Here is a 12,275-nt window from a genome sequence, read left to right as displayed (position 1 = left end):
TTTATAATGATTTTTGTCACTTCATAAACTTCTCTTTCAAGGTGACCTTAAAAGAGGCAGAGTAGAAACATCACTAGATTGAATAAGAAGTCCAAGACTCAACTTATTCTTGCTTTTCAAGTTATCAGCTTTGTGTTCTAGGGTAAACATTTAATTTTTTTGGCTTTCGGTTTCCTGTTTGGTGAAATGAGGTTGGTTTAGACTAGATTAAAGTAGCAAATAAGTTTTAACTCTTGTGCCAAATCTGATGATTGTTAGTGCCTTTCTAAAGCAACGTAACATGCTTTAAAACAAACAAACAAAAAAAAAAACAAGAGCACGTCAAGTAATATGTAAAGCACATGACTAAATGACAAAATGCAATACATTGCTGAGCAGAGACTGACAATCAAGGGATGTGAATGGGGCAGGGAGGGAGGGATGAATAGGTGGAACACACGGGATTTTTAGGGCAGTGAAACTATTATGTATAATATTGTAATGGTGGATACATAACATTATGCATTTGTCAAACCCATAGAACTGTAAAACACAAAGAGTGAAGCCTAATGTAAACTATGGACTTTAATAATTTATCAATATCATTTCATTAATCATAACAAATGTACTACTACACTAATGCAAGATGTTAATAATAGGGAAAGTAGTATATGGGAACTGTACTTTCTGCCTAATTTTTCTTTAACCTTAAACTGATCTAAAAAGTAGTCTATTAATTAATTTAAATTTAAAAAGTGGAAAAAAATGACGTGGACCGCTCACCACAAAAGCAAACTGCAAAATAATGGTAGTAGGGAAAGTTTTAAAGAAGAATAAAAATATATTAAAGACTTGTCTACTTCAGCTTCTTATCTGATCACAGGCACTCCCACATTAGTAATATATGTGCTGACCACACACACTCTGTACTTTACCCATGCTGAAGTACTGGTAGTTTCTTCAATGTTCCATGATATCTCTTGCATCCAAGACCAGGAACATGCTGCTTCACTCCCTTTCTTTACCCGGCTAACTCTTCCTTAGCATTTTTGTCTTAGTTTATACAGCAATCCCCCTTACCTGCAGAGGATATGTTCCAAGACCCCCAGTGGATGCGTGAAACCACAGATAGTACCAAACTCTATATATACTACATTTTTTTCTATACACACATACCTACGATAAAGTTTAATTTATAAATTAGACACAGTAAGAGATTAACAAGAATAACCAATAATAAAATAGAACAATTATAACAATATACTCTAGTAAAAGTTACCATAGATCTCAGCCACCTTAGCATATGATTTTTTTCTTTCCTTAAATCAATAACTTTCACGTTTTCGCTTAAAAGAAGAACTTTCCAGCTTGTCTTTGGCATATCTGAATTTCCAGCATAGCTACACTTGTGCTTTGGGGCTAGTATTAAGTAAAATAAGGGTTACTTGAACACAAGCACTGTGATACCACGACAGTCGACAATCTGATAACCGAGAAAGCTGCTAAGTGACTAACGTGTGGGTAGGGTATGTGGCATGGATACGCTGGACAAAGGGATGATTCATGTCCCTGCTGGGATGGAATGTGACGGCATGAGATGTCATCATGCTACTCAGAACAGTGGGTAATTTAAAACTTATGAATAGTTTATTTCTGGAATTTTCCATTTAATATTTTCGGTCTGTGGTTGACTGCAGGTAACTGAAACCACGGAAAGTGAAACCACGGATAAGGGGGAACTACTGTATATCACTTCCTCTAGGAAATTATGCCTGATCACCTCCTATATCCACTAACACATAATGAGGTATCTATCCTAAATCCTCTCTTAGCACCATTTACTTACCTTTCTCTAATAGAAATGCCTAGTAATTTGTCCACCATCCACACTAAATTATTACTTTCTTGAAAGTAGAGACAATGTCTTGTTCATGGTAGTATTCTCACCCCTAAAAAAGTACCTGCTAGTGCTCACTTTGGCAGCACATATATTAAAATTGAAACAATACAAAGATTGGCATGGTCCTTGCACAAGGAAGACACGCAAATTCGTGAAGTGTTCCATATTTTTAAATTAAATAATTATGTGACCTGATAGAAGTGTTGGCTAATGCTATGGTGGTAATCATATTGCAGTGTATAGGTGTATCAAATCAACATGTGTACACCTTAAACGTATACAACATTACATGTCAATTATATCTCAATAAAAAAATTAAAAGAAAAATTAGAAAAGAGGGAATAAAATAAAAACATCCTTTTAAAAAAAAGTGCCAGCTATATAGTATGTGATTAAAAATATGGGTAAAATGAATGATTAATTATAATTACTACTCACAGTACCACTTTAAAATTTAGACATTACAAAAATGTAGAGAATAAGATTTTTAAGACAGAGTTCCTTGATGACCTAGAACACGTTTTCCTTTTTTGATCTCCTCAGAGCATATCAAATAAATTGTAGGGAACAAAAAGTGTAAAATGAAGATGGAAGGGCTATTCGTTAGTCATTAGCTATATAGACAATGTACCACTTGCTGAGGTGTCAGTCACTGTACCAGGTGCTTAATTGTGTTTTTTTCTGATCTCCACTCCAAGCTAGTTATTATTAATTTAATATACAGTCTTCCCCAATGTTTTCACTTAATATTTTACTCCTTAGAAGTAGTTAAAATCATATTTGGTCTGCATATACTTCCTCTATATATCATGAAGCAAAGTGAAAAGAAATGGAATTATCCATAATTTCTCCCAAACTCCATCTACATGAACAAACCATTTTGATTGTTTTGACTGATAACCAATTCAAGCCAGGCCAGAAGCTGTCAATCCAAAACTTCATTTGATTTCTTCCCCTGACTAGGTTGATAAAGTCAGCACAAGAATAAAAATGTTTGCGAGCAAAAAGCCAGATTAAAATTAAACAAGCTAAATAATTGAGGTAAAATCTGTACTTTTCCTTCTCTGTTTTTCTAAATCGCTTGCATATATTTTTCTCAAAATTCCATTTCAGTGCAGACTTTCTGTGGCCATAGCAACAGCAACATTCAATAAGACCAGGATCTAAATTCTAAGTAAATAAGTGTCTGAGCCTCATTTGACTTTATAGTCAATTTTTCAGAAATGTATTTATTTTACATATGGGGCCTAGGAGTAGAAAGGGGAAGAAAAGGGTGGTTTCTTTCATGCCAACATTTAGAGTTGATGAAATGAGAGGGAAAACCACAGATTTTGAAGTTACTGGGACTTAGGTAACTGCCATTTCCCAACTATGTGACCTTGGGCAAGTTACATAACTTCAGTTTCTCCACCAAAAATATGGCGAGAATAATACTTATTGCATTTAGTTAGGGTTCTCCAGAGAAACAGTACCGACAGGGGCTATATGTATGTGTGTGTGTGTGTACACATACACACACAAACACACATATACATTTTAAGGAATTGCTTCACATGATTGTGGGGGCGAGCAAGTCTGAAATTTGAAGGCCTGTAAGCTGAAAATTCCATCAAGAGTTGATGTTGCAGTCTTGAGTCCAAAGGCAGTCTGGAAGCAGAAATCGTTCTTCCTCAGGGGGCCTAGATCTTTTTATATTAAAGCCTTCAACTGATTGGATGAGGTCTGCCCACATTGTGGAGAGTGATCTGCTTTACTCAAAGTCCAATGACTTAAATCTTAAACACATCTAAAGAATACCTTCACAGCAATATCAAGACTGGGGTTTGACCAAATATCTGGGCATTATAGCCTAGCCAAGTTGACACATAAATTTAACCATTATACCTACTTTTCATGGCTGTTGTAAAGATTAAGTGAAATTATGTAGGCAGAGGACCTAGTAGAGAACTCAGTGTAGGCGCATAGCCTTCACCATGCCCAGTCACAATCTAATACTTGGGATTTGAGTGAAGAAAAAGGTAAAGTAAAAAAGGTGGTCTATATTTTCTGGAGCCATTTTTGCTTTACTTAAATGTGGGGGAATGGAAATAAAATTGCTGAAACAGGTGCCCATTACTGCCTCTCTGCCTCTTCCCCTACATTAATCCATTAGTAATGCTAAGTAATTACTCCAGTAGTAATGAAAATTAACAACTCAATGTCTTCAAGAATCTCAGTCTGTTAAATGATTTGACCAATTTCTGAAATTGAAGTCTTTTCTTTGTCCTTTCATTTTTAATGTGGGTCATTAGGTTAACCACCCCATAGTATGGATGTTTTAATAATAAACCTAGGAAGATCACCTACTTTTAAGGCTGTGTGATTTTGATGAAACTTCAGGGAAATCTATTTTTCCAATAAATCCCATGGCATGATAGGTTAGAGGACTTGAAGGCATACTGTATTTCCATGTACATTCCAAGCAGGTTAGGGCCAAAAAAAATAATATGTTAAAACTTTTGAATTTGTTGAAGAAATCAGATATATTTTATTATGAAAGACAATCATGCTGTGCTTTTGCAATGGTAGACTGAGGAGCATGGCAGAGCTCGCCCCAACAAAACTGCAATTTAACTGAAAAAAATTATTTTAAAAGTAATTGAAAGTTTCTGTAAGTTGTCCTAAGGGCATACAGCTAAATTGGATTAAGACATGACATTAGATGGTAAACTAATTCCACAGAAAGAAAACCAAAATGGTAAATATGGTTAATATGCATATAAAAACACCTCTATATTGGTGTTATCCTCTTTTCTCATAGCTTCTTTAAAAGACATAAGATTATATAAAGTAATGATTAAAACAATGTATTGTTGGATCTATAATATATATAGATGTTATATGTATAACAATACTAGCACAAAAGGGAGAGAAGAGAATAGAGCTATATAGGAGTAAAGTTTCTATATCTTACTGGAATTAAGTCAGTATGAATCTGAGGGTGATTTTGATCATTAAAATGCATGTTGTGTGCTGTAGACAAAGATTAAGAAAATAGTTAAAAATGTAATTTAAAACTACATAAAGAACACATACAACTCAAGAACAAAAAAACAAACAACTCTAGTAAAAAAATGGGCAGAAAATCTGAATAGACATTTTTCCAAAGAAGACATATGGATGGCCAACATGCACATGAAAAGATGTTGAACATTACTAATTAATAGGGAAATGCAAACCAAAAACCACAATGAGGTACCACATCACACCCATCACGATGGCTATTTTTAAAAAGACAAGAAATAACAAATGTTGAGAGATCTTGCCAAGATGGCGGCATAGGCAGACTCTCAACTCATCTCCCCGATTTCAAAATATACTACAAAGCCATAGTAACCAAAATAGCATGTTACTGGCACAAAAACAGACACACAGATCAATGAAGAGAATCAAGAGTCCAGAAACAAACCTACACATTTATGGACAGCTAATATTCGACAAGGGAGCCAAGAGCATACAATGGAGAAAGGAGAGTCTTTTCAATAAATGGTGTTTGGAAAACTGCACAGCCACATGCTAAAGAATGAAAGTAGACCATTCCCTTACACCATGCACAAAAATCAACTCAAAATGGATTCAAGACTTGAATGTAAGACCAGAAACCATGAAACTTCTAGAAGAAAACATAGGCAGTATGCTCTTTGACATTGGTCTTACCAGCATATTTTCAAATACCCTGTTTGACCGGGCAAGGGAACCAATAGAGAAAATGAACAAATGGGACTAGATCAAACTAAAAAGTTTCTGCACAGCAAAGGAAATCATCAACAAAACAAAAAGACACCCTAACAATTGGGAGAAGATATTTGCAAAGCATAGATCAGATAAGGGGTTAATAACCAAAATATACAAAGAACTCATACATCTCAACAACAAAAAAAACGACAACCCAATTAAAATATGGACAAAAGATTTGAACAGAGATTTCTCCAAAGAAGATATACAGATGGCCAACAGGCATATGAAAAGATGCTCAACATCATTAGCTATCAGGGAAATGCAAATCAAAACTACAATGAAGTATCACCTCACTCCGGTCAGAATGGCTATAATTAACAAGACAGGAAACAACAAATGTTAGAGAGGGTGTGGAGAGAAGGGAACCCTTGTTCACTGCTGGTGGCAGTGCAACCTGGTGCAGCCACTATGGAAAGCAGTATGGAGCATCCTCAGAAAATTAAGAATAGATCTACCATGCGATCCAGCTATTCCACTGCTGGGGATTTATCCAAAGAACTTGAAAACACAAAAACCTAAAGATACATGCACCCCCTATGTTCGTTGCAGCATTATTCACAATAGCCAAGACTTGGAAGCAACCTAGGTGCCCATGAAAGGACGAATGGATAGAGAAGATGTGGTATATATACATAACGGAATACTACTCAGCCATAAGAAATGATGAAATCCAACCATTTTTCACAACATGTATGGACCTTGAGGCTATTATGCTAAGTGAAATAAGTCAGAGGGAGAAAGTCAAATACCATATGATCTCACTCAGAAGATAAAAACAACCACAAACAGACACATAGCAACAGAGATTGGATTGGTGGTTACCCTAGGGGAAGAGGGGAGGGGGGAGGGCAAAAGGGAGGATTAGGCTCACACGTGTGGAAATGAACTATAATTAGTTTTTGGGTGGTGAACATGATGTAATCTACACAGAATTAGAAATATATTACGATGTACACCTGAAAGCTATATAATGTTATAATCCAATGTTACTGCAATAAAAAAAAAAGAAATAACAAACGTTGAAGAGGATATGGAGCAAAGGGAACCTTCATACTCTGCTGGTTGGAATGTAAATTGGTGCAGCCACTATGGAATACAGTATGGAGATTTCTCAAAAAAATTAAAAATAAATCTACCATATGATCCAGTGATTCTACTTCTCGGTATTTATCCAAAGAACACAAAAACACTAATTCAAAAAGATATATGAGCTCTTATGTTTATTTCAGCATTATTCGCAATAACCAAGGCTTGGAAACAAGCTAACTGCCCATTTTTGAATGAATGCATAAAGAATTTGTGCTATATAAATATACAATGGAATACTACTCAGCCATAAAAAGATGAAATCTTGGCATTTGAAACAACATGGATGGACCTTGAGGGTGTTAGGCTAAGTGTAATAAGTCAGATGGAGAAAGCCAAATATCGTATGATTTCACTTATATGTAGAAGATAAACAAACAAACAAGTAGATGCACAGAACAGATTGGTGGTTATCAGGCGGGAAGGGAGTGGAGGGAGGGTGACAGTGGTAAGGGAGCACATTTGCACAATGACATATGGGAACTGGACTTTTGATGGTGATCACAGTGTGGTCTATACAAAAGTCAAAATACAATGATGTACACCTGAAATTTATATAATGTCATAAACCAATGTTACCTCAAAAAATATATATATAATCTAAAAATGATCAAAGAAATTAAAAAATTACACTATGAAATATCCAATTGACTTAAAAGAAGGCAATAAAAGGGGAAGACAGGAACAAAAAAGGAGACAGAAAAGAAAAAGCAAAATGACAGATGTCAATCAAATTATATCAAGATAACATTAAATGTGAACAGATTAAACAAACCAAACTAAAGACACACAATATCAGATTGGATAAAAAAGCAAGATCTAATGTTATACTGCCTAAGGGAGACACACTTTAGATTCAAAGATAATAACTGGTTGAAAAGGAAAGGATGGAAAAGATACAGTATGAAAAAAACAACCATCAGAGAGGCAAGTGACAATACTAATATCACACAAAATAGACTTAAAACAACAGAAATGTGATTAGACAAAAGGAGGGACATTTTATAACGATTAAATAGTCATTTCATGAAGAAGATAAAACAATTATAAAACAATATACACCTAACAAAAGATCCCCACAATAAATGAAGCAAAATCTAACAGAATTGAAGTGAGAAGTAGCCAACTGAACAGTAACAGTTGGAGATGTAAATACCCTACTTCCAATAATGGATAGAATAATTAGGCAGAAAAGCCACAAAGAAATAGAAGACTTGAATGAACTATAAACCAATGAGTCCATGTAGTCATCTTTAGAACACCTCAGAGAAAAATGCTAGAATATGCATTCAAGTGCACATAAAACATTCTCCAGGATAGATCATATGTTAGGCAGCAAAACAAGGCTCAATAAATTTAAAAGGATTGGAATCATATAAAGTATGTTATCCAAACACAAAGCCATGCTGTGGTAGGCGTCCCACATATAAAGTAGAGGAAGATGGGCATGGATGTTAGCTCAGGGCCAGTCTTCCTCAACAAAAAGAGGAGGACTGGAAGTAGTTAGCTCAGGGCTAATCTTCCTCAAAAAATAAATAAATGAATAAAAGAGATTAGGCACCATGATCAAGTGGAACTTATTTAATGAATGCAAGGTTGGTTTGACATATGAAAATCAATTAATGTACTATAGCATACTAATAGAATAAAGGGAAAACATATGATGATCTCAATAAATGCAGAAAAAGCATTTGACAAAATTTAAAATTCAACACTGTTTCAAAATAAAGACCCTACAAACTATAAATAGAAGGGAACTTCCTGAACCTGATAAAGGAGTTCTTTGATGAACCCAAAATTAATATCATATTTAATGGCAAAAGACTGAATGCTCCTCCTAAATCAGGATCTAGACAAAGATTTCTGCTCTCAACAATCCTATTCAACATTGTACTGGAGGTCCTATCCAGGACAATTAGTCAAGAAAAAGAAACAAAATACATCCAGATCAGAAAGGAAGAAGTAAAATTTTTTTCTCTTTGGAGTTGGCAGGATTTTGTATGTAAAGAAATTTTAAGGAATCCACTAAGAAAACCTATGAGAAGTAATAAACAAACTCAGCAATGTTGCAGAATACAAAATCAAAATATAAAAATCAATCAGGATCAATTGTGTTTCTATATACTAGAAATGAACAATCTGAAAATAAAATTTAGAAAACATTTCTATTTACAATAGCATCAAAAGTAACAAAATAGGAATAAATTTAGCAAAAGAAGTATAAAATGTATACTCTGAAAACTAAAAACCATTGCTGAGAGCAATTAAAGAAGACCTAAATAAATGGAAAAGCACTCCACGTTTATCAATCAGAAGACTTAATATTGTTAAGATAGCAATGCTCCCCAAATTGAACTAAAGTTTCAATGGAATCCCAATCAAAATCCCAGCTGACTTTGACAAGCTGATCCCAAGATTCATATGGAAATACAAGGGACCTCGAAGAGTCAAAAAATCTTGAAAAGGAAGAACAAAGCTGGAAGACTCACACTTCCTGATTTCAAAACATACTACAAAGCTACAGTAATCAAAACTGTGTGGTACTGGCATAAGCATAGAAATATAGATTGATGGAATATACTTGAATGTCCAAGAATACACCCTCACATTCTTGGTTATTTGGTTTTTGACAAGGATGCCAGGACAATTCAATGCAGAAAGAATGATCTTTTAAGCAAATGTTGCTTGGACAAGTAGATACCCACATGCAAAAAAAAAACAAAACACGAAGTTGAATCCCTACTCCATATCATATAAAAAACCTAACTCAAAATAGATCATAGGCCTAAGCGTATGAAGTAAAAATGCCCTCGAGAAAATAAAAAGACAATATATGGAATTGGAGAACATATTTAGAAATCACATATCTGATAAGACTTGTATTCGAAATATATAAAGAACTTTTACAATTCAACAATAAAATGACAAAAAACCCAATTAAAAAATGGACAAAGGGGCCGGCCCTGTGGCTGAGTGGTTAAGTTCATGCGTTCTGCTCTAGTGGCCCAGGGTTCACTGTTTCAGATCCTGGGCACAGACCTATGCACTGCTCATCAAGCCATGCTCTGGGGGCATCCTACATAGAAGAACTAGAGTGACTTACAACCAGGACATACAACTATGTACTGGGGCTTTGGGGAGAAAAGAAAAAAAAAAGGAAGATTGGCAACAGATGTTAGCTCAGGGCCAATTTTCCTCACCAAAAAAAAGCATACAAAAAAAATGGACAAAATATTTGAAAGGACATATTTATAAAGAAGATATACAAACGATCGTAATCACATAAAAAGATGTTCAACATATTTAGTCAGAGAAATGCAAATCACAACTACAGTGAGATACCACTTTACAGCCACTAGCATGACTATAATCAAAAAGACAGATAATAACAAGTGTTTCCAGGAAATGGAGAAATTGGAACCCTCATATATTGCTGGTGGGAATGTAAAATAGTGCAGCCACTTTGGAAAAGTTTGGCAGATCCTCAAATTTTTAAATGTAGAACTACCATATAACCCACTCCTATATATATACCCCAAAGAACTGAAAACAAGTGTTCAAACAAAAAAATTTGTACACAAATATTCATAGCAGCATTACACATTATAGCCAAAAAGTGGAAATAATCCAACTCTCTATCAACGGATTAATGGTTAACAAAATGTTGTTATACCTGTACAACGGAATGTTATTCAGCAATAAACAAAATGAAGTACTGATGCATACTACAACATGGATTAATTTAAAAAACATGCTACCTAGAAGAAGCTCGTCACAAAAGACCACATATTGTACGATAGCATTTATATGAAATGTTCAGAAAAAGTAAATCCATAGACACAGAAAGTAGATTAGTGGATGCACAGGGCTGAGGGAGGGGAAAATGGGCAGTTACTGCTAATGGATACTGGGTTTATTTGTTGGGTGATAAAATGTTCTACACTTAAATTGTGGTGATGGTTGCACAACTCTGAGAATATACTAAAAAAAACTATTGAGTTGTACACTTTGAATGGATTAATTTTGTGGTATATGAATTACATACAATGAATATGTTAAAAATGCAATCATGTTAAAATAATCATGTTAACAGTATGTTTACTATTTAGATAGAAATTCAAAATTTTGTTTGCCTAATAAAAAAAGAGATAACCGATAACATTCAGGGACAGGGTTGGGGAGGTGGGGAGCAGAAAACCAGAAGGTTCAAATTAATCAAATGTGAATGTCTCTTAATCACTTTTATTGGAATTCTTCAAAAGAAAAGGAATATCTTTTATTTTACATAGAATAAAATGCTATCAATGTAAATGTTTGGATCTCAAACATCCATAACTGGGTAATAAAAATCATGTGAATCTTCTTTTTCCCTTTTGCTGAATGAATGGAATATGTGCAATGAAACCTGACTCCACAAAAATTCTCTCTATTTAGACTCTCCCAAGCAATCTCTGTTTCAAAAATCTGTTTCCCCCTACACTCAGATTTCCAGAGAACTGTTGACATTTAACAATACAATCAACAACCAATTTGCATTGTTTGGTGAAAATGGAAATCTTCCTGAAGGTCACATATTCTTAAGGGAAAATTAGCTCCAAAATGTAAAATAACAAATTAGCAGGTCTGATTTACAAACAGAAAGACGTCAAAGAAATATAACAAGTAGCAAGGATTATATTTTCCAGGCAATTTTGTGAAAATTCTTTGTAAAGCTTACCTTAATATTCAGAATTTCACTTGCTTTTCTTGTATCTACCAGACATATAGTGCTCAGCTGACAGAAGGACAGACCTCAATTAAGGAAGGCTCAATCCAATGTTTTACTTTAAATATACATATTTTAATTGTAAGATATACTGTAGCAGATATAAACATCTCAAAAATGTCACCTATTTTTGGAGAATGTCTGTTTTTGAGTGTTAACTTATTTGATATTAAGATAAAAGTAAAAATGGTCACATAGAATACTGCAAATAGCATCACCCACATTTAATAAAGCTTAGGAGAAAATATAGACCAAATTTTTTCTAGCATTTTCCAGCTACAACAAAGCACCCTGTTTTCTCTAGTCTTCTCCATAGCATTTTTTTTTTCTTTTGGTGAGGTACTTTCACCCTGAGCTAACGTCCGTTGCCAATCCTCCTCTTTTTGCTTAGGGAAGATTGTCCCTGAGCTAACATCTGTAGCAATCTTCCTCTATTTTGCATGTGGGATGCCGCCACAGCATGGCTGGAAGAGTGGTGCACAGGTCTGCACCGGGATCTGAACCCACGAACCCTGGACAGCCAAAGTGGAGTGCACGAACTTAACCACTATGCCACTGGGCCAGACCCTCTCCATAGCATGCTTTTAAACAACAGACTAGTTCTTTGGTTGACTCCTGTGTGCACTGCAAAATTCAGAACCCTAAAAAGGAAATTTAAAAATCGCATTCAAATGTTTTCTGTTATTTTCTCTTTTGCCACCCTCTAAAAAATACATTACTCATCTAAAATTACTATTATATTATTTAGAAATTCCAGGAACACATAAA

General features: G+C 34.6%; 1 non-coding gene across 1 annotated transcript; it reads left to right on the top strand.

Annotated features, from left to right (window-relative positions):
* Window positions 1-1,946: 1,946 nt before the first annotated feature.
* On the top strand, window positions 1,947-2,050 carry LOC111771676 (U6 spliceosomal RNA). Its single transcript, XR_002805604.1, has one exon. It is a non-coding gene; the product is annotated as a U6 spliceosomal RNA (small nuclear RNA).
* Window positions 2,051-12,275: the final 10,225 nt, after the last annotated feature.

This window comes from Equus caballus, chromosome X (assembly GCF_041296265.1).
Source record: "Equus caballus isolate H_3958 breed thoroughbred chromosome X, TB-T2T, whole genome shotgun sequence".
Taxonomy (NCBI): domain Eukaryota; kingdom Metazoa; phylum Chordata; class Mammalia; order Perissodactyla; family Equidae; genus Equus; species Equus caballus.
This window is presented reverse-complemented; position numbering and strand designations above follow the sequence as displayed.